Here is a 27,759-nt window from a genome sequence, read left to right as displayed (position 1 = left end):
AATGGCTTATGGTCTTGAACTTTTTCTCACCGCTGTCTTAAAGTGTCCTTACGTGGTAGCTCTTAAAAGCTGGCCCACTTGAACAGTTAACTTTGCGCAGTGGCAGTATCGTAGCCCATGAGGTCAATCCGAGGCGTGATTATTGCTAATTGAAAACTTTACCCAATACCCCGCCATGATGACTTGAAATACAGTCAGCATTGGCAATTTTTGACAGGCTCTAAGGAGACTGAAAGATTGGTTTAAAAAAAGTTTATGGCGCCCCATGTCTAGGGCGTGTCTTACGTGACTCCCGTTTCTTCCTGAGCTCTGTTGCACCATTCCTTCCGCTGGCTTCTTAGCATTTCCCTTTTACCTTTCTCTCCCACTGAATTCACTTGTTTCCGGCAGCACACTATTCTCACTACATGCTACGAATTCCCATCCTTCGGCTCATTGGCCTAGCATTTGCCTTTATGCAAATTGCTCCTTCGCACCCTGAATCCAGCTCAATTATTCACACCTAACCACCTGAAGGCACTAAAATTACTGGTAGCTAAGGAAAACAACGATCAGCCACGAGGTTTGGTAATCTTTTGTAGCCTTCTATCATTTGGATTATTTATTTGCTTTTTTTTATTTTTAACTTGCTTTATTATTTCACCACAGCCTAAAGGAAAGGCTTCCCAGCGGGCGTGCCTTTGAATGTACCCGTCATGTCATACTTACCTGGCAGGGGAGCAATAGCCATGATCCCTAAGGTGGCTCTCGCAGAGTGAGGCTGGTTCATTGCACTCCGTACCAGTTGACCTCTGCGATTTCCTCAAATGTGGGAAACTCGACTGCATAATTTATGGTAGTGGGGGACTGCGTTCGCCCTTTCCCCTGTGTTTGCTTGTTTGACAAAAATAGAGAACTTCACCAATTCTGACGAAGGATAATTTCAGCCACGGCACCCGTCTTCTTTGGCTCTTACTTTCCGCATCAAGCAGGCAGCGACAATCATTTCCTAGGCTTGATCATTTTTATTATCTATGTTTTCTGGAGACCAGTTTTAAGCCAGAATTTCACTTTTTATTTTAACTTTTCAGCTTTTTTTTCATCATTTTTTTATCCTGACTTCTTTTGATTTATTGTATGCTTCAATGCAATGGAAGAAATAAAGAATTGGAGACCTATATTACGTCTTCCAACAGAACGTAACGTTTGATTGAATTTCTGGGAAAAAAAGATTTTCTGGATCAAGGCAGTGAATTGCCGCTTGAGACAATCAGACCAAACCTTAGGAATAGCTGGGTGGTCGCTAGCACTTACTAATGAACACCATGGAATTTTGAAAAAGCCACCACAAATGTTCTTTCAGCCCTGTTGAGTGTGGATGAAGAGAAGACAGGTGCCAGGCAAGGGTCATTCCTATCGATGGAGTCATGAAATGTGTGACTTTGGGGACGAACGTAGACCAGCGGATTGTGTACTCTGCCTAATGGCTGCTGTAGTAGAATCTTGGCAAAACCGTTTCCAAAGAGAGAAAAAAAATTGTACAAGGTTTGCTGCAAGATATGGTTGCCCTCACTCTCTGTTATAGGTTTGGAACCATTCCAAGATGCCATATAAGAAGACCGAGGAATTTGTTGGGGTTTAAGCTTCCCTGTAGGAGGAAGCGGGCCTAATTAGAATATTGCCTCCCACAATCCTTTGCAATGGCTTATGGTCTTGAACTTTTTCTCACCGCTGTCTTAAAGTGTCCTTACGTGGTAGCTCTTAAAAGCTGGCCCACTTGAACAGTTAACTTTGCGCAGTGGCAGTATCGTAGCCCATGAGGTCAATCCGAGGCGTGATTATTGCTAATTGAAAACTTTACCCAATACCCCGCCATGATGACTTGAAATACAGTCAGCATTGGCAATTTTTGACAGGCTCTAAGGAGACTGAAAGATTGGTTTAAAAAAAGTTTATGGCGCCCCATGTCTAGGGCGTGTCTTACGTGACTCCCGTTTCTTCCTGAGCTCTGTTGCACCATTCCTTCCGCTGGCTTCTTAGCATTTCCCTTTTACCTTTCTCTCCCACTGAATTCACTTGTTTCCGGCAGCACACTATTCTCACTACATGCTACGAATTCCCATCCTTCGGCTCATTGGCCTAGCATTTGCCTTTATGCAAATTGCTCCTTCGCACCCTGAATCCAGCTCAATTATTCACACCTAACCACCTGAAGGCACTAAAATTACTGGTAGCTAAGGAAAACAACGATCAGCCACGAGGTTTGGTAATCTTTTGTAGCCTTCTATCATTTGGATTATTTATTTGCTTTTTTTTATTTTTAACTTGCTTTATTATTTCACCACAGCCTAAAGGAAAGGCTTCCCAGCGGGCGTGCCTTTGAATGTACCCGTCATGTCATACTTACCTGGCAGGGGAGCAATAGCCATGATCCCTAAGGTGGCTCTCGCAGAGTGAGGCTGGTTCATTGCACTCCGTACCAGTTGACCTCTGCGATTTCCTCAAATGTGGGAAACTCGACTGCATAATTTATGGTAGTGGGGGACTGTGTTCGCGCTTTCCCCTGTGTTTGCTTGTTTAACAAAAATAGAGAACTTCACCAATTCTGACGAAGGATCATTTCAGCCACGGCACCCGTCTTCTTTGGCTCTTACTTTCCGCATCAAGCAGGCAGCGACAATCATTTCCTAGGCTTGATCATTTTTATTATCTATGTTTTCTGGAGACCAGTTTTAAGCCAGAATTTCACTTTTTATTTTAACTTTTCAGCTTTTTTTTCCATCATTTTTTTATCCTGACTTCTTTTGATTTATTGTATGCTTCAATGCAATGGAAGAAATAAAGAATTGGAGACCTATATTACGTCTTCCAACAGAACGTAACGTTTGATTGAATTTCTGGGAAAAAAAGATTTTCTGGATCAAGGCAGTGAATTGCCGCTTGAGACAATCAGACCAAACCTTAGGAATAGCTGGGTGGTCGCTAGCACTTACTAATGAACACCATGGAATTTTGAAAAAGCCACCACAAATGTTCTTTCAGCCCTGTTGAGTGTGGATGAAGAGAAGACAGGTGCTAGGCAAGGGTCATTCCTATCGATGGAGTCATGAAATGTGTGACTTTGGGGACGAACGTAGACCAGCGGATTGTGTACTCTGCCTAATGGCTGCTGTAGTAGAATCTTGGCAAAACCGTTTCCAAAGAGAGAAAAAAAATTGTACAAGGTTTGCTGCAAGATATGGTTGCCCTCACTCTCTGTTATAGGTTTGGAACCATTCCAAGATGCCATATAAGAAGACCGAGGAATTTGTTGGGGTTTAAGCTTCCCTGTAGGAGGAAGCGGGCCTAATTAGAATATTGCCTCCCACAATCCTTTGCAATGGCTTATGGTCATGAACTTTTTCTCACCGCTGTCTTAAAGTGTCCTTACGTGGTAGCTCTTAAAAGCTGGCCCACTTGAACAGTTAACTTTGCGCAGTGGCAGTATCGTAGCCCATGAGGTCAATCCGAGGCGTGATTATTGCTAATTGAAAACTTTACCCAATACCCCGCCATGATGACTTGAAATACAGTCAGCATTGGCAATTTTTGACAGGCTCTAAGGAGACTGAAAGATTGGTTTAAAAAAAGTTTATGGCGCCCCATGTCTAGGGCGTGTCTTACGTGACTCCCGTTTCTTCCTGAGCTCTGTTGCACCATTCCTTCCGCTGGCTTCTTAGCATTTCCCTTTTACCTTTCTCTCCCACTGAATTCACTTGTTTCCGGCAGCACACTATTCTCACTACATGCTACGAATTCCCATCCTTCGGCTCATTGGCCTAGCATTTGCCTTTATGCAAATTGCTCCTTCGCACCCTGAATCCAGCTCAATTATTCACACCTAACCACCTGAAGGCACTAAAATTACTGGTAGCTAAGGAAAACAACGATCAGCCACGAGGTTTGGTAATCTTTTGTAGCCTTCTATCATTTGGATTATTTATTTGCTTTTTTTTTTTTTTAACTTGCTTTATTATTTCACCACAGCCTAAAGGAAAGGCTTCCCAGCGGGCGTGCCTTTGAATGTACCCGTCATGTCATACTTACTTGGCAGGGGAGCAATAGCCATGATCCCTAAGGTGGCTCTCCCAGAGTGAGGCTGGTTCATTGCACTCCGTACCAGTTGACCTCTGCGATTTCCTCAAATGTGGGAAACTCGACTGCATAATTTATGGTAGTGGGGGACTGCGTTCGCGCTTTCCCCTGTGTTTGCTTGTTTGACAAAAATAGAGAATTCACCAATTCTGACGAAGGATCATTTCAGCCATGGCACCCGTCTTCTTTGGCTCTTACTTTCCGCATCAAGCAGGCAGCGACAATCATTTCCTAGGCTTGATCATTTTTATTATCTATGTTTTCTGGAGACCAGTTTTAAGCCAGAATTTCACTTTTTATTTTAACTTTTCAGCTTTTTTTTCCATCATTTTTTTATCCTGACTTCTTTTGATTTATTGTATGCTTCAATGCAATGGAAGAAATAAAGAATTGGAGACCTATATTACGTCTTCCAACAGAACGTAACGTTTGATTGAATTTCTGGGAAAAAAAGATTTTCTGGATCAAGGCAGTGAATTGCCGCTTGAGACAATCAGACCAAACCTTAGGAATAGCTGGGTGGTCGCTAGCACTTACTAATGAACACCATGGAATTTTGAAAAAGCCACCACAAATGTTCTTTCAGCCCTGTTGAGTGTGGATGAAGAGAAGACAGGTGCTAGGCAAGGGTCATTCCTATCGATGGAGTCATGAAATGTGTGACTTTGGGGACGAACGTAGACCAGCGGATTGTGTACTCTGCCTAATGGCTGCTGTAGTAGAATCTTGGCAAAACTGTTTCCAAAGAGAGAAAAAAAATTGTACAAGGTTTGCTGCAAGATATGGTTGCCCTCACTCTCTGTTATAGGATTGGAACCATTCCAAGATGCCATATAAGAAGACCGAGGAATTTGTTGGGGTTTAAGCTTCCCTGTAGGAGGAAGCGGGCCTAATTAGAATATTGCCTCCCATAATCCTTTGCAATGGCTTATGGTCATGAACTTTTTCTCACCGCTGTCTTAAAGTGTCCTTACGTGGTAGCTCTTAAAAGCTGGCCCACTTGAACAGCTAGCTTTGCGCAGTGGCAGTATCGTAGCCCATGAGGTCAATCCGAGGCGTGATTATTGCTAATTGAAAACTTTACCCAATACCCCGCCATGATGACTTGAAATACAGTCAGCATTGGCAATTTTTGACAGGCTCTAAGGAGACTGAAAGATTGGTTTAATAAAAGTTTATGGCGCCCCATGTCTAGGGCGTGTCTTACGTGACTCCCGTTTCTTCCTGAGCTCTGTTGCACCATTCCTTCCGCTGGCTTCTTAGCATTTCCCTTTTACCTTTCTCTCCCACTGAATTCACTTGTTTCCGGCAGCACACTATTCTCACTACATGCTACGAATTGCCATCCTTCGGCTCATTGGCCTAGCATTTGCCTTTATGCAAATTGCTCCTTCGCACCCTGAATCCAGCTCAATTATTCACACCTAACCACCTGAAGGCACTAAAATTACCGGTAGCTAAGGAAAACAACGATCAGCCACGAGGTTTGGTAATCTTTTGTAGCCTTCTATCATTTGGATTATTTATTTGCTTTTTTTTTTTTTTAACTTGCTTTATTATTTCACCACAGCCTAAAGGAAAGGCTTCCCAGCGGGCGTGCCTTTGAATGTACCTGTCATGTCATACTTACCTGGCAGGGGAGCAATAGCCATGATCCCTAAGGTGGCTCTCCCAGAGTGAGGCTGGTTCATTGCACTCCGTACCAGTTGACCTCTGCGATTTCCTCAAATGTGGGAAACTCGACTGCATAATTTATGGTAGTGGGGGACTGCGTTCGCGCTTTCCCCTGTGTTTGCTTGTTTGACAAAAATAGAGAACTTCACCAATTCTGACGAAGGATAATTTCAGCCACGGCACCCGTCTTCTTTGGCTCTTACTTTCCGCATCAAGCTGGCAGCGACAATCATTTCCTAGGCTTGATCATTTTTATTATCTATGTTTTCTGGAGACCAGTTTTAAGCCAGAATTTCACTTTTTATTTTAACTTTTCAGCTTTTTTTTCATCATTTTTTTATCCTGACTTCTTTTGATTTATTGTATGCTTCAATGCAATGGAAGAAATAAAGAATTGGAGACCTATATTACGTCTTCCAACAGAACGTAACGTTTGATTGAATTTCTGGGAAAAAAAGATTTTCTGGATCAAGGCAGTGAATTGCCGCTTGAGACAATCAGACCAAACCTTAGGAATAGCTGGGTGGTCGCTAGCACTTACTAATGAACACCATGGAATTTTGAAAAAGCCACCACAAATGTTCTTTCAGCCCTGTTGAGTGTGGATGAAGAGAAGACAGGTGCTAGGCAAGGGTCATTCCTATCGATGGAGTCATGAAATGTGTGACTTTGGGGACGAACGTAGACCAGCGGATTGTGTACTCTGCCTAATGGCTGCTGTAGTAGAATCTTGGCAAAACTGTTTCCAAAGAGAGAAAAAAAATTGTACAAGGTTTGCTGCAAGATATGGTTGCCCTCACTCTCTGTTATAGGTTTGGAACCATTCCAAGATGCCATATAAGAAGACCGAGGAATTTGTTGGGGTTTAAGCTTCCCTGTAGGAGGAAGCGGGCCTAATTAGAATATTGCCTCCCATAATCCTTTGCAATGGCTTATGGTCATGAACTTTTTTTCACCGCTGTCTTAAAGTGTCCTTACGTGGTAGCTCTTAAAAGCTGGCCCACTTGAACAGCTAGCTTTGCGCAGTGGCAGTATCGTAGCCCATGAGGTCAATCCGAGGCGTGATTATTGCTAATTGAAAACTTTACCCAATACCCCGCCATGATGACTTGAAATACAGTCAGCATTGGCAATTTTTGACAGGCTCTAAGGAGACTGAAAGATTGGTTTAATAAAAGTTTATGGCGCCCCATGTCTAGGGCGTGTCTTACGTGACTCCCGTTTCTTCCTGAGCTCTGTTGCACCATTCCTTCCGCTGGCTTCTTAGCATTTCCCTTTTACCTTTCTCTCCCACTGAATTCACTTGTTTCCGGCAGCACACTATTCTCACTACATGCTACGAATTCCCATCCTTCGGCTCATTGGCCTAGCATTTGCCTTTATGCAAATTGCTCCTTCGCACCCTGAATCCAGCTCAATTATTCACACCTAACCACCTGAAGGCACTAAAATTACTGGTAGCTAAGGAAAACAACGATCAGCCATGAGGTTTGGTAATCTTTTGTAGCCTTCTATCATTTGGATTATTTATTTTCTTTTTTTTTTTTTAACTTGCTTTATTATTTCACCACAGCCTAAAGGAAAGGCTTCCCAGCGGGCGTGCCTTTGAATGTACCCGTCATGTCATACTTACCTGGCAGGGGAGCAATAGCCATGATCCCTAAGGTGGCTCTCCCAGAGTGAGGCTTGTTCATTGCACTCCGTACCAGTTGACCTCTGCGATTTCCTCAAATGTGGGAAACTCGACTGCATAATTTATGGTAGTGGGGGACTGCGTTCGCGATTTCCCCTGTGTTTGCTTGTTTGACAAAAATAGAGAACTTCACCAATTCTGACGAAGGATCATTTCAGCCACGGCACCCGTCTTCTTTGGCTCTTACTTTCCGCATCAAGCAGGCAGCGACAATCATTTCCTAGGCTTGATCATTTTTATTATCTATGTTTTCTGGAGACCAGTTTTAAGCCAGAATTTCACTTTTTATTTTAACTTTTCAGCTTTTTTTTCATCATTTTTTTATCCTGACTTCTTTTGATTTATTGTATGCTTCAATGCAATGGAAGAAATAAAGAATTGGAGACCTATATTACGTCTTCCAACAGAACGTAACGTTTGATTGAATTTCTGGGAAAAAAAGATTTTCTGGATCAAGGCAGTGAATTGCCGCTTGAGACAATCAGACCAAACCTTAGGAATAGCTGGGTGGTCGCTAGCACTTACTAATGAACACCATGGAATTTTGAAAAAGCCACCACAAATGTTCTTTCAGCCCTGTTGAGTGTGGATGAAGAGAAGACAGGTGCTAGGCAAGGGTCATTCCTATCGATGGAGTCATGAAATGTGTGACTTTGGGGACGAACGTAGACCAGCGGATTGTGTACTCTGCCTAATGGCTGCTGTAGTAGAATCTTGGCAAAACTGTTTCCAAAGAGAGAAAAAAAATTGTACAAGGTTTGCTGCAAGATATGGTTGCCCTCACTCTCTGTTATAGGTTTGGAACCATTCCAAGATGCCATATAAGAAGACCGAGGAATTTGTTGGGGTTTAAGCTTCCCTGTAGGAGGAAGCGGGCCTAATTAGAATATTGCCTCCCATAATCCTTTGCAATGGCTTATGGTCATGAACTTTTTCTCACCGCTGTCTTAAAGTGTCCTTACGTGGTAGCTCTTAAAAGCTGGCCCACTTGAACAGCTAGCTTTGCGCAGTGGCAGTATCGTAGCCCATGAGGTCAATCCGAGGCGTGATTATTGCTAATTGAAAACTTTACCCAATACCCCGCCATGATGACTTGAAATACAGTCAGCATTGGCAATTTTTGACAGGTTCTAAGGAGACTGAAAGATTGGTTTAATAAAAGTTTATGGCGCCCCATGTCTAGGGCGTGTCTTACGTGACTCCTGTTTCTTCCTGAGCTCTGTTGCACCATTCCTTCCGCTGGCTTCTTAGCATTTCCCTTTTACCTTTCTCTCTGACTGAATTCACTTGTTTCCGGCAGCACACTATTCTCACTACATGCTACGAATTCCCATCCTTCGGCTCATTGGCCTAGCATTTGCCTTTATGCAAATTGCTCCTTCGCACCCTGAATCCAGCTCAATTATTCACACCTAACCACCTGAAGGCACTAAAATTACTGGTAGCTAAGGAAAACAACGATCAGCCACGAGGTTTGGTAATCTTTTGTAGCCTTCTATCATTTGGATTATTTATTTGCTTTTTTTTTTTTTTAAACTTGCTTTATTATTTCACCACAGCCTAAAGGAAAGGCTTCCCAGCGGGCGTGCCTTTGAATGTACCCGTCATGTCATACTTACCTGGCAGGGGAGCAATAGCCATTATTCCTAAGGTGGCTCTCCCAGAGTGAGGCTGGTTCATTGCACTCCGTACCAGTTGACCTCTGCGATTTCCTCAAATGTGGGAAACTCGACTGCATAATTTATGGTAGTGGGGGACTGCGTTCGCGCTTTCCCCTGTGTTTGCTTGTTTGACAAAAATAGAGAACTTCACCAATTCTGACGAAGGATAATTTCAGCCACGGCACCCGTCTTCTTTGGCTCTTACTTTCCGCATCAAGCAGGCAGCGACAATCATTTCCTAGGCTTGATCATTTTTATTATCTATGTTTTCTGGAGACCAGTTTTAAGCCAGAATTTCACTTTTTATTTTAACTTTTCAGCTTTTTTTTCATCATTTTTTTATCCTGACTTCTTTTGATTTATTGTATGCTTCAATGCAATGGAAGAAATAAAGAATTGGAGACCTATATTACGTCTTCCAACAGAACGTAACGTTTGATTGAATTTCTGGGAAAAAAAGATTTTCTGGATCAAGGCAGTGAATTGCCGCTTGAGACAATCAGACCAAACCTTAGGAATAGCTGGGTGGTCGCTAGCACTTACTAATGAACACCATGGAATTTTGAAAAAGCCACCACAAATGTTCTTTCAGCCCTGTTGAGTGTGGATGAAGAGAAGACAGGTGCTAGGCAAGGGTCATTCCTATCGATGGAGTCATGAAATGTGTGACTTTGGGGACGAACGTAGACCAGCGGATTGTGTACTCTGCCTAATGGCTGCTGTAGTAGAATCTTGGCAAAACTGTTTCCAAAGAGAGAAAAAAAATTGTACAAGGTTTGCTGCAAGATATGGTTGCCCTCACTCTCTGTTATAGGTTTGGAACCATTCCAAGATGCCATATAAGAAGACCGAGGAATTTGTTGGGGTTTAAGCTTCTCTGTAGGAGGAAGCGGGCCTAATTAGAATATTGCCTCCCATAATCCTTTGCAATGGCTTATGGTCATGAACTTTTTCTCACCGCTGTCTTAAAGTGTCCTTACGTGGTAGCTCTTAAAAGCTGGCCCACTTGAACAGCTAGCTTTGCGCAGTGGCAGTATCGTAGCCCATGAGGTCAATCCGAGGCGTGATTATTGCTAATTGAAAACTTTACCCAATACCCCGCCATGATGACTTGAAATACAGTCAGCATTGGCAATTTTTGACAGGCTCTAAGGAGACTGAAAGATTGGTTTAATAAAAGTTTATGGCGCCCCATGTCTAGGGCGTGTCTTACGTGACTCCCGTTTCTTCCTGAGCTCTGTTGCACCATTCCTTCTGCTGGCTTCTTAGCATTTCCCTTTTACCTTTCTCTCCCACTGAATTCACTTGTTTCCGGCAGCACACTATTCTCACTACATGCTACGAATTCCCATCCTTCGGCTCATTGGCCTAGCATTTGCCTTTATGCAAATTGCTCCTTCGCACCCTGAATCCAGCTCAATTATTCACACCTAACCACCTGAAGGCACTAAAATTACTGGTAGCTAAGGAAAACAACGATCAGCCACGAGGTTTGGTAATCTTTTGTAGCCTTCTATCATTTGGATTATTTATTTGCTTTTTTTTTTTTTTAACTTGCTTTATTATTTCACCACAGCCTAAAGGAAAGGCTTCCCAGCGGGCGTGCCTTTGAATGTACCCGTCATGTCATATTTACCTGGCAGGGGAGCAATAGCCATGATCCCTAAGGTGGCTCTCCCAGAGTGAGGCTGGTTCATTGCACTCCGTACCAGTTGACCTCTGCGATTTCCTCAAATGTGGGAAACTCGACTGCATAATTTATGGTAGTGGGGGACTGCGTTCGCGCTTTCCCCTGTGTTTGCTTGTTTGACAAAAATAGAGAACTTCACCAATTCTGACGAAGGATAATTTCAGCCACGGCACCCGTCTTCTTTGGCTCTTACTTTCCGCATCAAGCAGGCAGCGACAATCATTTCCTAGGCTTGATCATTTTTATTATCTATGTTTTCTGGAGACCAGTTTTAAGCCAGAATTTCACTTTTTATTTTAACTTTTCAGCTTTTTTTCATCATTTTTTTATCCTGACTTCTTTTGATTTATTGTATGCTTCAATGCAATGGAAGAAATAAAGAATTGGAGACCTATATTACGTCTTCCAACAGAACGTAACGTTTGATTGAATTTCTGGGAAAAAAAAGATTTTCTGGATCAAGGCAGTGAATTGCCGCTTGAGACAATCAGACCAAACCTTAGGAATAGCTGGGTGGTCGCTAGCACTTACTAATGAACACCATGGAATTTTGAAAAAGCCACCACAAATGTTCTTTCAGCCCTGTTGAGTGTGGATGAAGAGAAGACAGGTGCTAGGCAAGGGTCATTCCTATCGATGGAGTCATGAAATGTGTGACTTTGGGGACGAACGTAGACCAGCGGATTGTGTACTCTGCCTAATGGCTGCTGTAGTAGAATCTTGGCAAAACCGTTTCCAAAGAGAGAAAAAAAATTGTACAAGGTTTGCTGCAAGATATGGTTGCCCTCACTCTCTGTTATAGGTTTGGAACCATTCCAAGATGCCATATAAGAAGACCGAGGAATTTGTTGGGGTTTAAGCTTCCCTGTAGGAGGAAGCGGGCCTAATTAGAATATTGCCTCCCACAATCCTTTGCAATGGCTTATGGTCATGAACTTTTTCTCACCGCTGTCTTAAAGTGTCCTTACGTGGTAGCTCTTAAAAGCTGGCCCACTTGAACAGTTAACTTTGCGCAGTGGCAGTATCGTAGCCCATGAGGTCAATCTGAGGCGTGATTATTGCTAATTGAAAACTTTACCCAATACCCCGCCATGATGACTTGAAATACAGTCAGCATTGGCAATTTTTGACAGGCTCTAAGGAGACTGAAAGATTGGTTTAAAAAAAGTTTATGGCGCCCCATGTCTAGGGCGTGTCTTACGTGACTCCCGTTTCTTCCTGAGCTCTGTTGCACCATTCCTTCCGCTGGCTTCCTTGCATTTCCCTTTTACCTTTCTCTCCCACTGAATCCACTTGTTTCCGGCAGCACACTATTCTCACTCCATGCTACGAATTCCCATCCTTCGGCTCATTGGCCTAGCATTTGCCTTTATGCAAATTGCTCCTTCGCACCCTGAATCCAGCTCAATTATTCACACCTAACCACCTGAAGGCACTAAAATTACTGGTAGCTAAGGAAAACAACGATCAGCCACGAGGTTTGGTAATCTTTTGTAGCCTTCTATCATTTGGATTATTTATTTGCTTTTTTTTTTTTTTAACTTGCTTTATTATTTCACCACAGCCTAAAGGAAAGGCTTCCCAGCGGGCGTGCCTTTGAATGTACCCGTCATGTCATACTTACCTGGCAGGGGAGCAATAGCCATGATCCCTAAGGTGGTTCTCCCAAAGTGAGGCTGGTTCATTGCACTCCGTACCAGTTGACCTCTGCGATTTCCTCAAATGTGGGAAAATCGACTGCATAATTTATGGTAGTGGGGGACTGCGTTCGCGCTTTCCCCTGTGTTTGCTTGTTTGACAAAAATAGAGAACTTCACCAATTCTGACGAAGGATAATTTCAGCAACGGCACCCGTCTTCTTTGGCTCTTACTTTCCGCATCAAGCAGGCAGCGACAATCATTTCCTAGGCTTGATCATTTTTATTATCTATGTTTTCTGGAGACCAGTTTTAAGCCAGAATTTCACTTTTTATTTTAACTTTTCAGCTTTTTTTTCATCATTTTTTTATCCTGACTTCTTTTGATTTATTGTATGCTTCAATGCAATGGAAGAAATAAAGAATTGGAGACCTATATTACGTCTTCCAACAGAACGTAACGTTTGATTGAATTTCTGGGAAAAAAAAGATTTTCTGGATCAAGGCAGTGAATTGCCGCTTGAGACAATCAGACCAAACCTTAGGAATAGCTGGGTGGTCGCTAGCACTTACTAATGAACACCATGGAATTTTGAAAAAGCCACCACAAATGTTCTTTCAGCCCTGTTGAGTGTGGATGAAGAGAAGACAGGTGCTAGGCAAGGGTCATTCCTATCGATGGAGTCATGAAATGTGTGACTTTGGGGACGAACGTAGACCAGCGGATTGTGTACTCTGCCTAATGGCTGCTGTAGTAGAATCTTGGCAAAACCGTTTCCAAAGAGAGAAAAAAAATTGTACAAGGTTTGCTGCAAGATATGGTTGCCCTCACTCTCTGTTATAGGTTTGGAACCATTCCAAGATGCCATATAAGAAGACCGAGGAATTTGTTGGGGTTTAAGCTTCCCTGTAGGAGGAAGCGGGCCTAATTAGAATATTGCCTCCCACAATCCTTTGCAATGGCTTATGGTCATGAACTTTTTCTCACCGCTGTCTTAAAGTGTCCTTACGTGGTAGCTCTTAAAAGCTGGCCCACTTGAACAGTTAACTTTGCGCAGTGGCAGTATCGTAGCCCATGAGGTCAATCCGAGGCGTGATTATTGCTAATTGAAAACTTTACCCAATACCCCGCCATGATGACTTGAAATACAGTCAGCATTGGCAATTTTTGACAGGCTCTAAGGAGACTGAAAGATTGGTTTAATAAAAGTTTATGGCGCCCCATGTCTAGGGCGTGTCTTACGTGACTCCCGTTTCTTCCTGAGCTCTGTTGCACCATTCCTTCCGCTGGCTTCTTAGCATTTCCCTTTTACCTTTCTCTCCCACTGAATTCACTTGTTTCCGGCAGCACACTATTCTCACTACATGCTACGAATTCCCATCCTTCGGCTCATTGGCCTAGCATTTGCCTTTATGCAAATTGCTCCTTCGCACCCTGAATCCAGCTCAATTATTCACACCTAACCACCTGAAGGCACTAAAATTACTGGTAGCTAAGGAAAACAACGATCAGCCACGAGGTTTGGTAATCTTTTGTAGCCTTCTATCATTTGGATTATTTATTTGCTTTTTTTTTTTTTAACTTGCTTTATTATTTCACCACAGCCTAAAGGAAAGGCTTCCCAGCGGGCGTGCCTTTGAATGTACCCGTCATGTCATACTTACCTGGCAGGGGAGCAATAGCCATGATCCCTAAGGTGGCTCTCCCAGAGTGAGGCTGGTTCATTGCACTCCGTACCAGTTGACCTCTGCGATTTCCTCAAATGTGGGAAACTCGACTGCATAATTTATTGTAGTGGGGGACTGCGTTCGCGCTTTCCCCTGTGTTTGCTTGTTTGACAAAAATAGAGAACTTCACCAATTCTGACGAAGGATAATTTCAGCCACGGCACCCGTCTTCTTTGGCTCTTACTTTCCACATCAAGCAGGCAGCGACAATCATTTCCTAGGCTTGATCATTTTTATTATCTATGTTTTCTGGAGACCAGTTTTAAGCCAGAATTTCACTTTTTATTTTAACTTTTCAGCTTTTTTTTCATCATTTTTTTATCCTGACTTCTTTTGATTTATTGTATGCTTCAATGCAATGGAAGAAATAAAGAATTGGAGACCTATATTACGTCTTCCAACAGAACGTAACGTTTGATTGAATTTCTGGGAAAAAAAAGATTTTCTGGATCAAGGCAGTGAATTGCCGCTTGAGACAATCAGACCAAACCTTAGGAATAGCTGGGTGGTCGCTAGCACTTACTAATGAACACCATGGAATTTTGAAAAAGCCACCACAAATGTTCTTTCAGCCCTGTTGAGTGTGGATGAAGAGAAGACAGGTGCTAGGCAAGGGTCATTCCTATCGATGGAGTCATGAAATGTGTGACTTTGGGGACGAACGTAGACCAGCGGATTGTGTACTCTGCCTAATGGCTGCTGTAGTAGAATCTTGGCAAAACTGTTTCCAAAGAGAGAAAAAAAATTGTACAAGGTTTGCTGCAAGATATGGTTGCCCTCACTCTCTGTTATAGGTTTGGAACCATTCCAAGATGCCATATAAGAAGACCGAGGAATTTGTTGGGGTTTAAGCTTCCCTGTAGGAGGAAGCGGGCCTAATTAGAATATTGCCTCCCATAATCCTTTGCAATGGCTTATGGTCATGAACTTTTTCTCACCGCTGTCTTAAAGTGTCCTTACGTGGTAGCTCTTAAAAGCTGGCCCACTTGAACAGCTAGCTTTGCGCAGTGGCAGTATCGTAGCCCATGAGGTCAATCCGAGGCGTGATTATTGCTAATTGAAAACTTTACCCAATACCCCGCCATGATGACTTGAAATACAGTCAGCATTGGCAATTTTTGACAGGTTCTAAGGAGACTGAAAGATTGGTTTAATAAAAGTTTATGGCGCCCCATGTCTAGGGCGTGTCTTACATGACTCCTGTTTCTTCCTGAGCTCTGTTGCACCATTCCTTCCGCTGGCTTCTTAGCATTTCCCTTTTACCTTTCTCTCCCACTGAATTCACTTGTTTCCGGCAGCACACTATTCTCACTACATGCTACGAATTCCCATCCTTCGGCTCATTGGCCTAGCATTTGCCTTTATGCAAATTGCTCCTTCGCACCCTGAATCCAGCTCAATTATTCACACCTAACCACCTGAAGGCACTAAAATTACTGGTAGCTAAGGAAAACAACGATCAGCCACGAGGTTTGGTAATCTTTTGTAGCCTTCTATCATTTGGATTATTTATTTGCTTTTTTTTTTTTTAACTTGCTTTATTATTTCACCACAGCCTAAAGGAAAGGCTTCCCAGCGGGCGTGCCTTTGAATGTACCCGTCATGTCATACTTACCTGGCAGGGGAGCAATAGCCATGATCCCTATGGTGGCTCTTCCAGAGTGAGGCTGGTTCATTGCACTCCGTACCAGTTGACCTCTGCGATTTCCTCAAATGTGGGAAACTCGACTGCATAATTTATGGTAGTGGGGGGCTGCGTTCGCGCTTTCCCCTGTGTTTGCTTGTTTGACAAAAATAGAGAACTTCACCAATTCTGACGAAGGATAATTTCAGCCACGGCACCCGTCTTCTTTGGCTCTTACTTTCCACATCAAGCAGGCAGCGACAATCATTTCCTAGGTTTGATCATTTTTATTATCTATGTTTTCTGGAGACCAGTTTTAAGCCAGAATTTCACTTTTTATTTTAACTTTTCAGCTTTTTTTTCATCATTTTTTTATCCTGACTTCTTTTGATTTATTGTATGCTTCAATGCAATGGAAGAAATAAAGAATTGGAGACCTATATTACGTCTTCCAACAGAACGTAACGTTTGATTGAATTTCTGGGAAAAAAAGATTTTCTGGATCAAGGCAGTGAATTGCCGCTTGAGACAATCAGACCAAACCTTAGGAATAGCTGGGTGGTCGCTAGCACTTACTAATGAACACCATGGAATTTTGAAAAAGCCACCACAAATGTTCTTTCAGCCCTGTTGAGTGTGGATGAAGAGAAGACAGGTGCTAGGCAAGGGTCATTCCTATCGATGGAGTCATGAAATGTGTGACTTTGGGGACGAACGTAGACCAGCGGATTGTGTACTCTGCCTAATGGCTGCTGTAGTAGAATCTTGGCAAAACTGTTTCCAAAGAGAGAAAAAAAATTGTACAAGGTTTGCTGCAAGATATGGTTGCCCTCACTCTCTGTTATAGGTTTGGAACCATTCCAAGATGCCATATAAGAAGACCGAGGAATTTGTTGGGGTTTAAGCTTCCCTGTAGGAGGAAGCGGGCCTAATTAGAATATTGCCTCCCATAATCCTTTGCAATGGCTTATGGTCATGAACTTTTTCTCACCGCTGTCTTAAAGTGTCCTTACGTGGTAGCTCTTAAAAGCTGGCCCACTTGAACAGCTAGCTTTGCGCAGTGGCAGTATCGTAGCCCATGAGGTCAATCCGAGGCGTGATTATTGCTAATTGAAAACTTTACCCAATACCCCGCCATGATGACTTGAAATACAGTCAGCATTGGCAATTTTTGACAGGTTCTAAGGAGACTGAAAGATTGGTTTAATAAAAGTTTATGGCGCCCCATGTCTAGGGCGTGTCTTACGTGACTCCTGTTTCTTCCTGAGCTCTGTTGCACCATTCCTTCCGCTGGCTTCTTAGCATTTCCCTTTTACCTTTCTCTCCGACTGAATTCACTTGTTTCCGGCAGCACACTATTCTCACTACATGCTACGAATTCCCATCCTTCGGCTCATTGGCCTAGCATTTGCCTTTATGCAAATTGCTCCTTCGCACCCTGAATCCAGCTCAATTATTCACACCTAACCACCTGAAGGCACTAAAATTACTGGTAGCTAAGGAAAACAACGATCAGCCACGAGGTTTGGTAATCTTTTGTAGCCTTCTATCATTTGGATTATTTATTTGCTTTTTTTTTTTTTTAAACTTGCTTTATTATTTCACCACAGCCTAAAGGAAAGGCTTCCCAGCTGGCGTGCCTTTGAATGTACCCGTCATGTCATACTTACCTGGCAGGGGAGCAATAGCCATGATCCCTAAGGTGGCTCTCCCAGAGTGAGGCTGGTTCATTGCACTCCGTACCAGTTGACCTCTGCGATTTCCTCAAATGTGGGAAACTCGACTGCATAATTTATGGTAGTGGGGGACTGCGTTCGCGCTTTCCCCTGTGTTTGCTTGTTTGACAAAAATAGAGAACTTCACCAATTCTGACGAAGGATAATTTCAGCCACGGCACCCGTCTTCTTTGGCTCTTACTTTCCGCATCAAGCAGGCAGCGACAATCATTTCCTAGGCTTGATCATTTTTATTATCTATGTTTTCTGGAGACCAGTTTTAAGCCAGAATTTCACTTTTTATTTTAACTTTTCAGCTTTTTTTTCATCATTTTTTTATCCTGACTTCTTTTGATTTATTGTATGCTTCAATGCAATGGAAGAAATAAAGAATTGGAGACCTATATTACGTCTTCCAACAGAACGTAACGTTTGATTGAATTTCTGGGAAAAAAAGATTTTCTGGATCAAGGCAGTGAATTGCCGCTTGAGACAATCAGACCAAACCTTAGGAATAGCTGGGTGGTCGCTAGCACTTACTAATGAACACCATGGAATTTTGAAAAAGCCACCACAAATGTTCTTTCAGCCCTGTTGAGTGTGGATGAAGAGAAGACAGGTGCTAGGCAAGGGTCATTCCTATCGATGGAGTCATGAAATGTGTGACTTTGGGGACGAACGTAGACCAGCGGATTGTGTACTCTGCCTAATGGCTGCTGTAGTAGAATCTTGGCAAAACTGTTTCCAAAGAGAGAAAAAAAATTGTACAAGGTTTGCTGCAAGATATGGTTGCCCTCACTCTCTGTTATAGGTTTGGAACCATTCCAAGATGCCATATAAGAAGACCGAGGAATTTGTTGGGGTTTAAGCTTCCCTGTAGGAGGAAGCGGGCCTAATTAGAATATTGCCTCCCATAATCCTTTGCAATGGCTTATGGTCATGAACTTTTTCTCACCGCTGTCTTAAAGTGTCCTTACGTGGTAGCTCTTAAAAGCTGGCCCACTTGAACAGCTAGCTTTGCGCAGTGGCAGTATCGTAGCCCATGAGGTCAATCCGAGGCGTGATTATTGCTAATTGAAAACTTTACCCAATACCCCGCCATGATGACTTGAAATACAGTCAGCATTGGCAATTTTTGACAGGTTCTAAGGAGACTGAAAGATTGGTTTAATAAAAGTTTATGGCGCCCCATGTCTAGGGCGTGTCTTACGTGACTCCTGTTTCTTCCTGAGCTCTGTTGCACCATTCCTTCCGCTGGCTTCTTAGCATTTCCCTTTTACCTTTCTCTCCGACTGAATTCACTTGTTTCCGGCAGCACACTATTCTCACTACATGCTACGAATTCCCATCCTTCGGCTCATTGGCCTAGCATTTGCCTTTATGCAAATTGCTCCTTCGCACCCTGAATCCAGCTCAATTATTCACACCTAACCACCTGAAGGCACTAAAATTACTGGTAGCTAAGGAAAACAACGATCAGCCACGAGGTTTGGTAATCTTTTGTAGCCTTCTATCATTTGGATTATTTATTTGCTTTTTTTTTTTTTAAACTTGCTTTATTATTTCACCACAGCCTAAAGGAAAGGCTTCCCAGCGGGCGTGCCTTTGAATGTACCCGCCATGTCATATTTACCTGGCAGGGGAGCAATAGCCATGATCCCTAAGGTGGCTCTCCCAGAGTGAGGCTGGTTCATTGCACTCCGTACCAGTTGACCTCTGCGATTTCCTCAAATGTGGGAAACTCGACTGCATAATTTATGGTAGTGGGGGACTGCGTTCGCGCTTTCCCCTGTGTTTGCTTGTTTGACAAAAATAGAGAACTTCACCAATTCTGACGAAGGATAATTTCAGCCACGGCACCCGTCTTCTTTGGCTCTTACTTTCCGCATCAAGCAGGCAGCGACAATCATTTCCTAGGCTTGATCATTTTTATTATCTATGTTTTCTGGAGACCAGTTTTAAGCCAGAATTTCACTTTTTATTTTAACTTTTCAGCTTTTTTTTCATCATTTTTTTATCCTGACTTCTTTTGATTTATTGTATGCTTCAATGCAATGGAAGAAATAAAGAATTGGAGACCTATATTACGTCTTCCAACAGAACGTAACGTTTGATTGAATTTCTGGGAAAAAAAAGATTTTCTGGATCAAGGCAGTGAATTGCCGCTTGAGACAATCAGACCAAACCTTAGGAATAGCTGGGTGGTCGCTAGCACTTACTAATGAACACCATGGAATTTTGAAAAAGCCACCACAAATGTTCTTTCAGCCCTGTTGAGTGTGGATGAAGAGAAGACAGGTGCTAGGCAAGGGTCATTCCTATCGATGGAGTCATGAAATGTGTGACTTTGGGGACGAACGTAGACCAGCGGATTGTGTACTCTGCCTAATGGCTGCTGTAGTAGAATCTTGGCAAAACTGTTTCCAAAGAGAGAAAAAAAATTGTACAAGGTTTGCTGCAAGATATGGTTGCCCTCACTCTCTGTTATAGGTTTGGAACCATTCCAAGATGCCATATAAGAAGACCGAGGAATTTGTTGGGGTTTAAGCTTCCCTGTAGGAGGAAGCGGGCCTAATTAGAATATTGCCTCCCATAATCCTTTGCAATGGCTTATGGTCATGAACTTTTTCTCACCGCTGTCTTAAAGTGTCCTTACGTGGTAGCTCTTAAAAGCTGGCCCACTTGAACAGCTAGCTTTGCGCAGTGGCAGTATCGTAGCCCATGAGGTCAATCCGAGGCGTGATTATTGCTAATTGAAAACTTTACCCAATACCCCGCCATGATGACTTGAAATACAGTCAGCATTGGCAATTTTTGACAGGCTCTAAGGAGACTGAAAGATTGGTTTAATAAAAGTTTATGGCGCCCCATGTCTAGGGCGTGTCTTACGTGACTCCCGTTTCTTCCTGAGCTCTGTTGCACCATTCCTTCCGCTGGCTTCTTAGCATTTCCCTTTTACCTTTCTCTCCCACTGAATTCACTTGTTTCCGGCAGCACACTATTCTCACTACATGCTACGAATTCCCATCCTTCGGCTCATTGGCCTAGCATTTGCCTTTATGCAAATTGCTCCTTCGCACCCTGAATCCAGCTCAATTATTCACACCTAACCACCTGAAGGCACTAAAATTACTGGTAGCTAAGGAAAACAACGATCAGCCACGAGGTTTGGTAATCTTTTGTAGCCTTCTATCATTTGGATTATTTATTTGCTTTTTTTTTTTTTAACTTGCTTTATTATTTCACCACAGCCTAAAGGAAAGGCTTCCCAGCGGGCGTGCCTTTGAATGTACCCGTCATGTCATACTTACCTGGCAGGGGAGCAATAGCCATGATCCCTAAGGTGGCTCTCCCAGAGTGAGGCTGGTTCATTGCACTCCGTACCAGTTGACCTCTGCGATTTCCTCAAATGTGGGAAACTCGACTGCATAATTTATGGTAGTGGGGGACTGCGTTCGCGCTTTCCCCTGTGTTTGCTTGTTTGACAAAAATAGAGAACTTCACCAATTCTGACGAAGGATAATTTCAGCCACGGCACCCGTCTTCTTTGGCTCTTACTTTCCGCATCAAGCAGGCAGTGACAATCATTTCCTAGGCTTGATCATTTTTATTATCTATGTTTTCTGGAGACCAGTTTTAAGCCAGAATTTCACTTTTTATTTTAACTTTTCAGCTTTTTTTTCATCATTTTTTTATCCTGACTTCTTTTGATTTATTGTATGCTTCAATGCAATGGAAGAAATAAAGAATTGGAGACCTATATTACGTCTTCCAACAGAACGTAACGTTTGATTGAATTTCTGGGAAAAAAAGATTTTCTGGATCAAGGCAGTGAATTGCCGCTTGAGACAATCAGACCAAACCTTAGGAATAGCTGGGTGGTCGCTAGCACTTACTAATGAACACCATGGAATTTTGAAAAAGCCACCACAAATGTTCTTTCAGCCCTGTTGAGTGTGGATGAAGAGAAGACAGGTGCTAGGCAAGGGTCATTCCTATCGATGGAGTCATGAAATGTGTGACTTTGGGGACGAACGTAGACCATCGGATTGTGTACTCTGCCTAATGGCTGCTGTAGTAGAATCTTGGCAAAACTGTTTCCAAAGAGAGAAAAAAAATTGTACAAGGTTTGCTGCAAGATATGGTTGCCCTCACTCTCTGTTATAGGTTTGGAACCATTCCAAGATGCCATATAAGAAGACCGAGGAATTTGTTGGGGTTTAAGCTTCCCTGTAGGAGGAAGCGGGCCTAATTAGAATATTGCCTCCCACAATCCTTTGCAATGGCTTATGGTCATGAACTTTTTCTCACCGCTGTCTTAAAGTGTCCTTACGTGGTAGCTCTTAAAAGCTGGCCCACTTGAACAGTTAACTTTGCGCAGTGGCAGTATCGTAGCCCATGAGGTCAATCCGAGGCGTGATTATTGCTAATTGAAAACTTTACCCAATACCCCGCCATGATGACTTGAAATACAGTCAGCATTGGCAATTTTTGACAGGCTCTAAGGAGACTGAAAGATTGGTTTAAAAAAAGTTTATGGCGCCCCATGTCTAGGGCGTGTCTTACGTGACTCCCGTTTCTTCCTGAGCTCTGTTGCACCATTCCTTCCGCTGGCTTCTTAGCATTTCCCTTTTACCTTTCTCTCCCACTGAATCCACTTGTTTCCGGCAGCACACTATTCTCACTCCATGCTACGAATTCCCATCCTTCGGCTCATTGGTCTAGCATTTGCCTTTATGCAAATTGCTCCTTCGCACCCTGAGTCCATCTCAATTATTCACACCTAACCACCTGAAGGCACTAAAATTACTGGTAGCTAAGGAAAACAACGATCAGCCACGAGGTTTGGTAATCTTTTGTAGCCTTCTATCATTTGGATTATTTATTTGCTTTTTTTTTTTTTTTTTTAACTTGCTTTATTATTTCACCACAGCCTAAAGGAAAGGCTTCCCAGCGGGCGTGCCTTTGAATGTACCCGTCATGTCATACTTACCTGGCAGGGGAGCAATAGCCATGATCCCTAAGGTGGCTCTCCCAGAGTGAGGCTGGTTCATTGCACTCCGTACCAGTTGACCTCTGCGATTTCCTCAAATGTGGGAAACTCGACTGCATAATTTATGGTAGTGGGGGACTGCGTTCGCGCTTTCCCCTGTGTTTGCTTGTTTGACAAAAATAGAGAACTTCACCAATTCTGACGAAGGATAATTTCAGCCACGGCACCCGTCTTCTTTGGCTCTTACTTTCCGCATCAAGCAGGCAGCGACAATCATTTCCTAGGCTTGATCATTTTTATTATCTATGTTTTCTGGAGACCAGTTTTAAGCCAGAATTTCACTTTTTATTTTAACTTTTCAGCTTTTTTTTCATCATTTTTTTATCCTGACTTCTTTTGATTTATTGTATGCTTCAATGCAATGGAAGAAATAAAGAATTGGAGACCTATATTACGTCTTCCAACAGAACGTAACGTTTGATTGAATTTCTGGGAAAAAAAAGATTTTCTGGATCAAGGCAGTGAATTGCCGCTTGAGACAATCAGACCAAACCTTAGGAATAGCTGGGTGGTCGCTAGCACTTACTAATGAACACCATGGAATTTTGAAAAAGCCACCACAAATGTTCTTTCAGCCCTGTTGAGTGTGGATGAAGAGAAGACAGGTGCTAGGCAAGGGTCATTCCTATCGATGGAGTCATGAAATGTGTGACTTTGGGGACGAACGTAGACCAGCGGATTGTGTACTCTGCCTAATGGCTGCTGTAGTAGAATCTTGGCAAAACTGTTTCCAAAGAGAGAAAAAAAATTGTACAAGGTTTGCTGCAAGATATGGTTGCCCTCACTCTCTGTTATAGGTTTGGAACCATTCCAAGATGCCATATAAGAAGACCGAGGAATTTGTTGGGGTTTAAGCTTCCCTGTAGGAGGAAGCGGGCCTAATTAGAATATTGCCTCCCATAATCCTTTGCAATGGCTTATGGTCATGAACTTTTTCTCACCGCTGTCTTAAAGTGTCCTTACGTGGTAGCTCTTAAAAGCTGGCCCACTTGAACAGCTAGCTTTGCGCAGTGGCAGTATCGTAGCCCATGAGGTCAATCCGAGGCGTGATTATTGCTAATTGAAAACTTTACCCAATACCCCGCCATGATGACTTGAAATACAGTCAGCATTGGCAATTTTTGACAGGCTCTAAGGAGACTGAAAGATTGGTTTAATAAAAGTTTATGGCGCCCCATGTCTAGGGCGTGTCTTACGTGACTCCCGTTTCTTCCTGAGCTCTGTTGCACCATTCCTTCCGCTGGCTTCTTAGCATTTCCCTTTTACCTTTCTCTCCCACTGAATTCACTTGTTTCCGGCAGCACACTATTCTCACTACATGCTACGAATTCCCATCCTTCGGCTCATTGGCCTAGCATTTGCCTTTATGCAAATTGCTCCTTCGCACCCTGAATCCAGCTCAATTATTCACACCTAACCACCTGAAGGCACTAAAATTACTGGTAGCTAAGGAAAACAACGATCAGCCACGAGGTTTGGTAATCTTTTGTAGCCTTCTATCATTTGGATTATTTATTTGCTTTTTTTTTTTTTAACTTGCTTTATTATTTCACCACAGCCTAAAGGAAAGGCTTCCCAGCGGGCGTGCCTTTGAATGTACCCGTCATGTCATACTTACCTGGCAGGGGAGCAATAGCCATGATCCCTAAGGTGGCTCTCCCAGAGTGAGGCTGGTTCATTGCACTCCGTACCAGTTGACCTCTGCGATTTCCTCAAATGTGGGAAACTCGACTGCATAATTTATGGTAGTGGGGGACTGCGTTCGCGCTTTCCCCTGTGTTTGCTTGTTTGACAAAAATAGAGAACTTCACCAATTCTGACGAAGGATAATTTCAGCCACGGCACCTGTCTTCTTTGGCTCTTACTTTCCGCATCAAGCAGGCAGCGACAATCATTTCCTAGGCTTGATCATTTTTATTATCTATGTTTTCTGGAGACCAGTTTTAAGCCAGATTTTCACTTTTTATTTTAACTTTTCAGCTTTTTTTTCATCATTTTTTTATCCTGACTTCTTTTGATTTATTGTATGCTTCAATGCAATGGAAGAAATAAAGAATTGGAGACCTATATTACGTCTTCCAACAGAACGTAACGTTTGATTGAATTTCTGGGAAAAAAAGATTTTCTGGATCAAGGCAGTGAATTGCCGCTTGAGACAATCAGACCAAACCTTAGGAATAGCTGGGTGGTCGCTAGCACTTACTAATGAACACCATGGAATTTTGAAAAAGCCACCACAAATGTTCTTTCAGCCCTGTTGAGTGTGGATGAAGAGAAGACAGGTGCTAGGCAAGGGTCATTCCTATCGATGGAGTCATGAAATGTGTGACTTTGGGGACGAACGTAGACCAGCGGATTGTGTACTCTGCCTAATGGCTGCTGTAGTAGAATCTTGGCAAAACTGTTTCCAAAGAGAGAAAAAAAATTGTACAAGGTTTGCTGCAAGATATGGTTGCCCTCACTCTCTGTTATAGGTTTGGAACCATTCCAAGATGCCATATAAGAAGACCGAGGAATTTGTTGGGGTTTAAGCTTCCCTGTAGGAGGAAGCGGGCCTAATTAGAATATTGCCTCCCACAATCCTTTGCAATGGCTTATGGTCATGAACTTTTTCTCACCGCTGTCTTAAAGTGTCCTTACGTGGTAGCTCTTAAAAGCTGGCCCACTTGAACAGTTAACTTTGCGCAGTGGCAGTATCGTAGCCCATGAGGTCAATCCGAGGCGTGATTATTGCTAATTGAAAACTTTACCCAATACCCCGCCATGATGACTTGAAATACAGTCAGCATTGGCAATTTTTGACAGGCTCTAAGGAGACTGAAAGATTGGTTTAAAAAAAGTTTATGGCGCCCCATGTCTAGGGCGTGTCTTACGTGACTCCCGTTTCTTCCTGAGCTCTGTTGCACCATTCCTTCCGCTGGCTTCTTAGCATTTCCCTTTTACCTTTCTCTCCCACTGAATCCACTTGTTTCCGGCAGCACACTATTCTCACTCCATGCTACGAATTCCCATCCTTCGGCTCATTGGTCTAGCATTTGCCTTTATGCAAATTGCTCCTTCGCACCCTGAGTCCATCTCAATTATTCACACCTAACCACCTGAAGGCACTAAAATTACTGGTAGCTAAGGAAAACAACGATCAGCCACGAGGTTTGGTAATCTTTTGTAGCCTTCTATCATTTGGATTATTTATTTGCTTTTTTTTTTTTTTTTTTTAACTTGCTTTATTATTTCACCACAGCCTAAAGGAAAGGCTTCCCAGCGGGCGTGCCTTTGAATGTACCCGTCATGTCATACTTACCTGGCAGGGGAGCAATAGCCATGATCCCTAAGGTGGCTCTCCCAGAGTGAGGCTGGTTCATTGCACTCCGTACCAGTTGACCTCTGTGATTTCCTCAAATGTGGGAAACTCGACTGCATAATTTATGGTAGTGGGGGGCTGCGTTCGCGCTTTCCCCTGTGTTTGCTTGTTTGACAAAAATAGAGAACTTCACCAATTCTGACGAAGGATAATTTCAGCCACGGCACCCGTCTTCTTTGGCTCTTACTTTCCACATCAAGCAGGCAGCGACAATCATTTCCTAGGTTTGATCATTTTTATTATCTATGTTTTCTGGAGACCAGTTTTAAGCCAGAATTTCACTTTTTATTTTAACTTTTCAGCTTTTTTTTCATCATTTTTTTATCCTGACTTCTTTTGATTTATTGTATGCTTCAATGCAATGGAAGAAATAAAGAATTGGAGACCTATATTACGTCTTCCAACAGAACGTAACGTTTGATTGAATTTCTGGGAAAAAAAGATTTTCTGGATCAAGGCAGTGAATTGCCGCTTGAGACAATCAGACCAAACCTTAGGAATAGCTGGGTGGTCGCTAGCACTTACTAATGAACACCATGGAATTTTGAAAAAGCCACCACAAATGTTCTTTCAGCCCTGTTGAGTGTGGATGAAGAGAAGACAGGTGCTAGGCAAGGGTCATTCCTATCGATGGAGTCATGAAATGTGTGACTTTGGGGACGAACGTAGACCAGCGGATTGTGTACTCTGCCTAATGGCTGCTGTAGTAGAATCTTGGCAAAACTGTTTCCAAAGAGAGAAAAAAAATTGTACAAGGTTTGCTGCAAGATATGGTTGCCCTCACTCTCTGTTATAGGTTTGGAACCATTCCAAGATGCCATATAAGAAGACCGAGGAATTTGTTGGGGTTTAAGCTTCCCTGTAGGAGGAAGCGGGCCTAATTAGAATATTGCCTCCCATAATCCTTTGCAATGGCTTATGGTCATGAACTTTTTCTCACCGCTGTCTTAAAGTGTCCTTATGTGGTAGCTCTTAAAAGCTGGCCCACTTGAACAGCTAGCTTTGCGCAGTGGCAGTATCGTAGCCCATGAGGTCAATCCGAGGCGTGATTATTGCTAATTGAAAACTTTACCCAATACCCCGCCATGATGACTTGAAATACAGTCAGCATTGGCAATTTTTGACAGGTTCTAAGGAGACTGAAAGATTGGTTTAATAAAAGTTTATGGCGCCCCATGTCTAGGGCGTGTCTTACGTGACTCCTGTTTCTTCCTGAGCTCTGTTGCACCATTCCTTCCGCTGGCTTCTTAGCATTTCCCTTTTACCTTTCTCTCCGACTGAATTCACTTATTTCCGGCAGCACACTATTCTCACTACATGCTACGAATTCCCATCCTTCGGCTCATTGGCCTAGCATTTGCCTTTATGCAAATTGCTCCTTCGCACCCTGAATCCAGCTCAATTATTCACACCTAACCACCTGAAGGCACTAAAATTACTGGTAGCTAAGGAAAACAACGATCAGCCACGAGGTTTGGTAATCTTTTGTAGCCTTCTATCATTTGGATTATTTATTTGCTTTTTTTTTTTTTTTAACTTGCTTTATTATTTCACCACAGCCTAAAGGAAAGGCTTCCCAGCGGGCGTGCCTTTGAATGTACCCGTCATGTCATACTTACCTGGCAGGGGAGCAATAGCCATGATCCCTAAGGTGGCTCTCCCAGAGTGAGGCTGGTTCATTGCACTCCGTACCAGTTGACCTCTGCGATTTCCTCAAATGTGGGAAACTCGACTGCATAATTTATGGTAGTGGGGGACTGCGTTCGCGCTTTCCCCTGTGTTTGCTTGTTTGACAAAAATAGAGAACTTC

The 27,759-nt window shown here is 42.9% G+C and overlaps 34 non-coding genes across 34 annotated transcripts; all 34 read left to right on the top strand.

The window, feature by feature from the left end:
* The first annotated feature begins 88 nt into the window (after positions 1-88).
* On the top strand, positions 89-229 carry LOC134592719 (U4 spliceosomal RNA). The gene has a single exon (XR_010089305.1). It is a non-coding gene; the product is annotated as a U4 spliceosomal RNA (small nuclear RNA).
* A 471-nt stretch (positions 230-700) lies between these two features.
* Positions 701-867, top strand: LOC134591509 (U1 spliceosomal RNA). Its single transcript, XR_010088278.1, has one exon. It is a non-coding gene; the product is annotated as a U1 spliceosomal RNA (small nuclear RNA).
* Positions 868-1,766: 899 nt separating this feature from the next.
* Positions 1,767-1,907, top strand: LOC134592718 (U4 spliceosomal RNA). Its single transcript, XR_010089304.1, has one exon. It is a non-coding gene; the product is annotated as a U4 spliceosomal RNA (small nuclear RNA).
* A 471-nt stretch (positions 1,908-2,378) lies between these two features.
* Positions 2,379-2,545, top strand: LOC134591395 (U1 spliceosomal RNA). The gene has a single exon (XR_010088181.1). It is a non-coding gene; the product is annotated as a U1 spliceosomal RNA (small nuclear RNA).
* A 900-nt stretch (positions 2,546-3,445) lies between these two features.
* Positions 3,446-3,586, top strand: LOC134592717 (U4 spliceosomal RNA). The gene has a single exon (XR_010089303.1). It is a non-coding gene; the product is annotated as a U4 spliceosomal RNA (small nuclear RNA).
* Positions 3,587-4,057: 471 nt separating this feature from the next.
* LOC134590435 (U1 spliceosomal RNA) lies at positions 4,058-4,224 on the top strand. Its single transcript, XR_010087359.1, has one exon. It is a non-coding gene; the product is annotated as a U1 spliceosomal RNA (small nuclear RNA).
* An 899-nt stretch (positions 4,225-5,123) lies between these two features.
* LOC134592211 (U4 spliceosomal RNA) lies at positions 5,124-5,264 on the top strand. Its single transcript, XR_010088869.1, has one exon. It is a non-coding gene; the product is annotated as a U4 spliceosomal RNA (small nuclear RNA).
* A 471-nt stretch (positions 5,265-5,735) lies between these two features.
* On the top strand, positions 5,736-5,902 carry LOC134589813 (U1 spliceosomal RNA). Its single transcript, XR_010086831.1, has one exon. It is a non-coding gene; the product is annotated as a U1 spliceosomal RNA (small nuclear RNA).
* An 899-nt stretch (positions 5,903-6,801) lies between these two features.
* Positions 6,802-6,942, top strand: LOC134592210 (U4 spliceosomal RNA). Its single transcript, XR_010088868.1, has one exon. It is a non-coding gene; the product is annotated as a U4 spliceosomal RNA (small nuclear RNA).
* A 470-nt stretch (positions 6,943-7,412) lies between these two features.
* On the top strand, positions 7,413-7,579 carry LOC134591375 (U1 spliceosomal RNA). The gene has a single exon (XR_010088164.1). It is a non-coding gene; the product is annotated as a U1 spliceosomal RNA (small nuclear RNA).
* Positions 7,580-8,478: 899 nt separating this feature from the next.
* On the top strand, positions 8,479-8,619 carry LOC134593376 (U4 spliceosomal RNA). Its single transcript, XR_010089866.1, has one exon. It is a non-coding gene; the product is annotated as a U4 spliceosomal RNA (small nuclear RNA).
* Positions 8,620-9,091: 472 nt separating this feature from the next.
* Positions 9,092-9,258, top strand: LOC134591192 (U1 spliceosomal RNA). Its single transcript, XR_010088005.1, has one exon. It is a non-coding gene; the product is annotated as a U1 spliceosomal RNA (small nuclear RNA).
* An 899-nt stretch (positions 9,259-10,157) lies between these two features.
* On the top strand, positions 10,158-10,298 carry LOC134592209 (U4 spliceosomal RNA). The gene has a single exon (XR_010088867.1). It is a non-coding gene; the product is annotated as a U4 spliceosomal RNA (small nuclear RNA).
* Positions 10,299-10,769: 471 nt separating this feature from the next.
* LOC134590491 (U1 spliceosomal RNA) lies at positions 10,770-10,936 on the top strand. The gene has a single exon (XR_010087407.1). It is a non-coding gene; the product is annotated as a U1 spliceosomal RNA (small nuclear RNA).
* Positions 10,937-11,835: 899 nt separating this feature from the next.
* On the top strand, positions 11,836-11,976 carry LOC134593488 (U4 spliceosomal RNA). Its single transcript, XR_010089963.1, has one exon. It is a non-coding gene; the product is annotated as a U4 spliceosomal RNA (small nuclear RNA).
* A 471-nt stretch (positions 11,977-12,447) lies between these two features.
* Positions 12,448-12,614, top strand: LOC134591237 (U1 spliceosomal RNA). Its single transcript, XR_010088042.1, has one exon. It is a non-coding gene; the product is annotated as a U1 spliceosomal RNA (small nuclear RNA).
* Positions 12,615-13,514: 900 nt separating this feature from the next.
* On the top strand, positions 13,515-13,655 carry LOC134592716 (U4 spliceosomal RNA). The gene has a single exon (XR_010089302.1). It is a non-coding gene; the product is annotated as a U4 spliceosomal RNA (small nuclear RNA).
* A 470-nt stretch (positions 13,656-14,125) lies between these two features.
* Positions 14,126-14,292, top strand: LOC134590538 (U1 spliceosomal RNA). Its single transcript, XR_010087446.1, has one exon. It is a non-coding gene; the product is annotated as a U1 spliceosomal RNA (small nuclear RNA).
* Positions 14,293-15,192: 900 nt separating this feature from the next.
* Positions 15,193-15,333, top strand: LOC134593375 (U4 spliceosomal RNA). The gene has a single exon (XR_010089865.1). It is a non-coding gene; the product is annotated as a U4 spliceosomal RNA (small nuclear RNA).
* Positions 15,334-15,803: 470 nt separating this feature from the next.
* LOC134591087 (U1 spliceosomal RNA) lies at positions 15,804-15,970 on the top strand. The gene has a single exon (XR_010087917.1). It is a non-coding gene; the product is annotated as a U1 spliceosomal RNA (small nuclear RNA).
* An 899-nt stretch (positions 15,971-16,869) lies between these two features.
* LOC134593374 (U4 spliceosomal RNA) lies at positions 16,870-17,010 on the top strand. The gene has a single exon (XR_010089864.1). It is a non-coding gene; the product is annotated as a U4 spliceosomal RNA (small nuclear RNA).
* A 472-nt stretch (positions 17,011-17,482) lies between these two features.
* Positions 17,483-17,649, top strand: LOC134589812 (U1 spliceosomal RNA). The gene has a single exon (XR_010086830.1). It is a non-coding gene; the product is annotated as a U1 spliceosomal RNA (small nuclear RNA).
* An 899-nt stretch (positions 17,650-18,548) lies between these two features.
* LOC134593371 (U4 spliceosomal RNA) lies at positions 18,549-18,689 on the top strand. Its single transcript, XR_010089863.1, has one exon. It is a non-coding gene; the product is annotated as a U4 spliceosomal RNA (small nuclear RNA).
* A 471-nt stretch (positions 18,690-19,160) lies between these two features.
* Positions 19,161-19,327, top strand: LOC134590490 (U1 spliceosomal RNA). Its single transcript, XR_010087406.1, has one exon. It is a non-coding gene; the product is annotated as a U1 spliceosomal RNA (small nuclear RNA).
* A 900-nt stretch (positions 19,328-20,227) lies between these two features.
* Positions 20,228-20,368, top strand: LOC134592207 (U4 spliceosomal RNA). Its single transcript, XR_010088866.1, has one exon. It is a non-coding gene; the product is annotated as a U4 spliceosomal RNA (small nuclear RNA).
* Positions 20,369-20,838: 470 nt separating this feature from the next.
* On the top strand, positions 20,839-21,005 carry LOC134589811 (U1 spliceosomal RNA). Its single transcript, XR_010086829.1, has one exon. It is a non-coding gene; the product is annotated as a U1 spliceosomal RNA (small nuclear RNA).
* An 899-nt stretch (positions 21,006-21,904) lies between these two features.
* Positions 21,905-22,045, top strand: LOC134592715 (U4 spliceosomal RNA). The gene has a single exon (XR_010089301.1). It is a non-coding gene; the product is annotated as a U4 spliceosomal RNA (small nuclear RNA).
* Positions 22,046-22,520: 475 nt separating this feature from the next.
* LOC134589810 (U1 spliceosomal RNA) lies at positions 22,521-22,687 on the top strand. Its single transcript, XR_010086828.1, has one exon. It is a non-coding gene; the product is annotated as a U1 spliceosomal RNA (small nuclear RNA).
* A 900-nt stretch (positions 22,688-23,587) lies between these two features.
* LOC134592206 (U4 spliceosomal RNA) lies at positions 23,588-23,728 on the top strand. The gene has a single exon (XR_010088865.1). It is a non-coding gene; the product is annotated as a U4 spliceosomal RNA (small nuclear RNA).
* Positions 23,729-24,198: 470 nt separating this feature from the next.
* On the top strand, positions 24,199-24,365 carry LOC134589809 (U1 spliceosomal RNA). Its single transcript, XR_010086827.1, has one exon. It is a non-coding gene; the product is annotated as a U1 spliceosomal RNA (small nuclear RNA).
* An 899-nt stretch (positions 24,366-25,264) lies between these two features.
* Positions 25,265-25,405, top strand: LOC134592714 (U4 spliceosomal RNA). Its single transcript, XR_010089300.1, has one exon. It is a non-coding gene; the product is annotated as a U4 spliceosomal RNA (small nuclear RNA).
* Positions 25,406-25,881: 476 nt separating this feature from the next.
* Positions 25,882-26,048, top strand: LOC134590800 (U1 spliceosomal RNA). The gene has a single exon (XR_010087672.1). It is a non-coding gene; the product is annotated as a U1 spliceosomal RNA (small nuclear RNA).
* An 899-nt stretch (positions 26,049-26,947) lies between these two features.
* Positions 26,948-27,088, top strand: LOC134593370 (U4 spliceosomal RNA). The gene has a single exon (XR_010089862.1). It is a non-coding gene; the product is annotated as a U4 spliceosomal RNA (small nuclear RNA).
* A 472-nt stretch (positions 27,089-27,560) lies between these two features.
* Positions 27,561-27,727, top strand: LOC134589807 (U1 spliceosomal RNA). Its single transcript, XR_010086826.1, has one exon. It is a non-coding gene; the product is annotated as a U1 spliceosomal RNA (small nuclear RNA).
* Positions 27,728-27,759: the final 32 nt, after the last annotated feature.

Source organism: Pelobates fuscus, chromosome 2, assembly GCF_036172605.1.
Source record: "Pelobates fuscus isolate aPelFus1 chromosome 2, aPelFus1.pri, whole genome shotgun sequence".
NCBI classification, from domain to species: Eukaryota; Metazoa; Chordata; class Amphibia; order Anura; family Pelobatidae; genus Pelobates; species Pelobates fuscus.
Note: the sequence above shows the minus strand (reverse complement) of the source record. Positions and strands in the feature narration are given on the sequence as shown.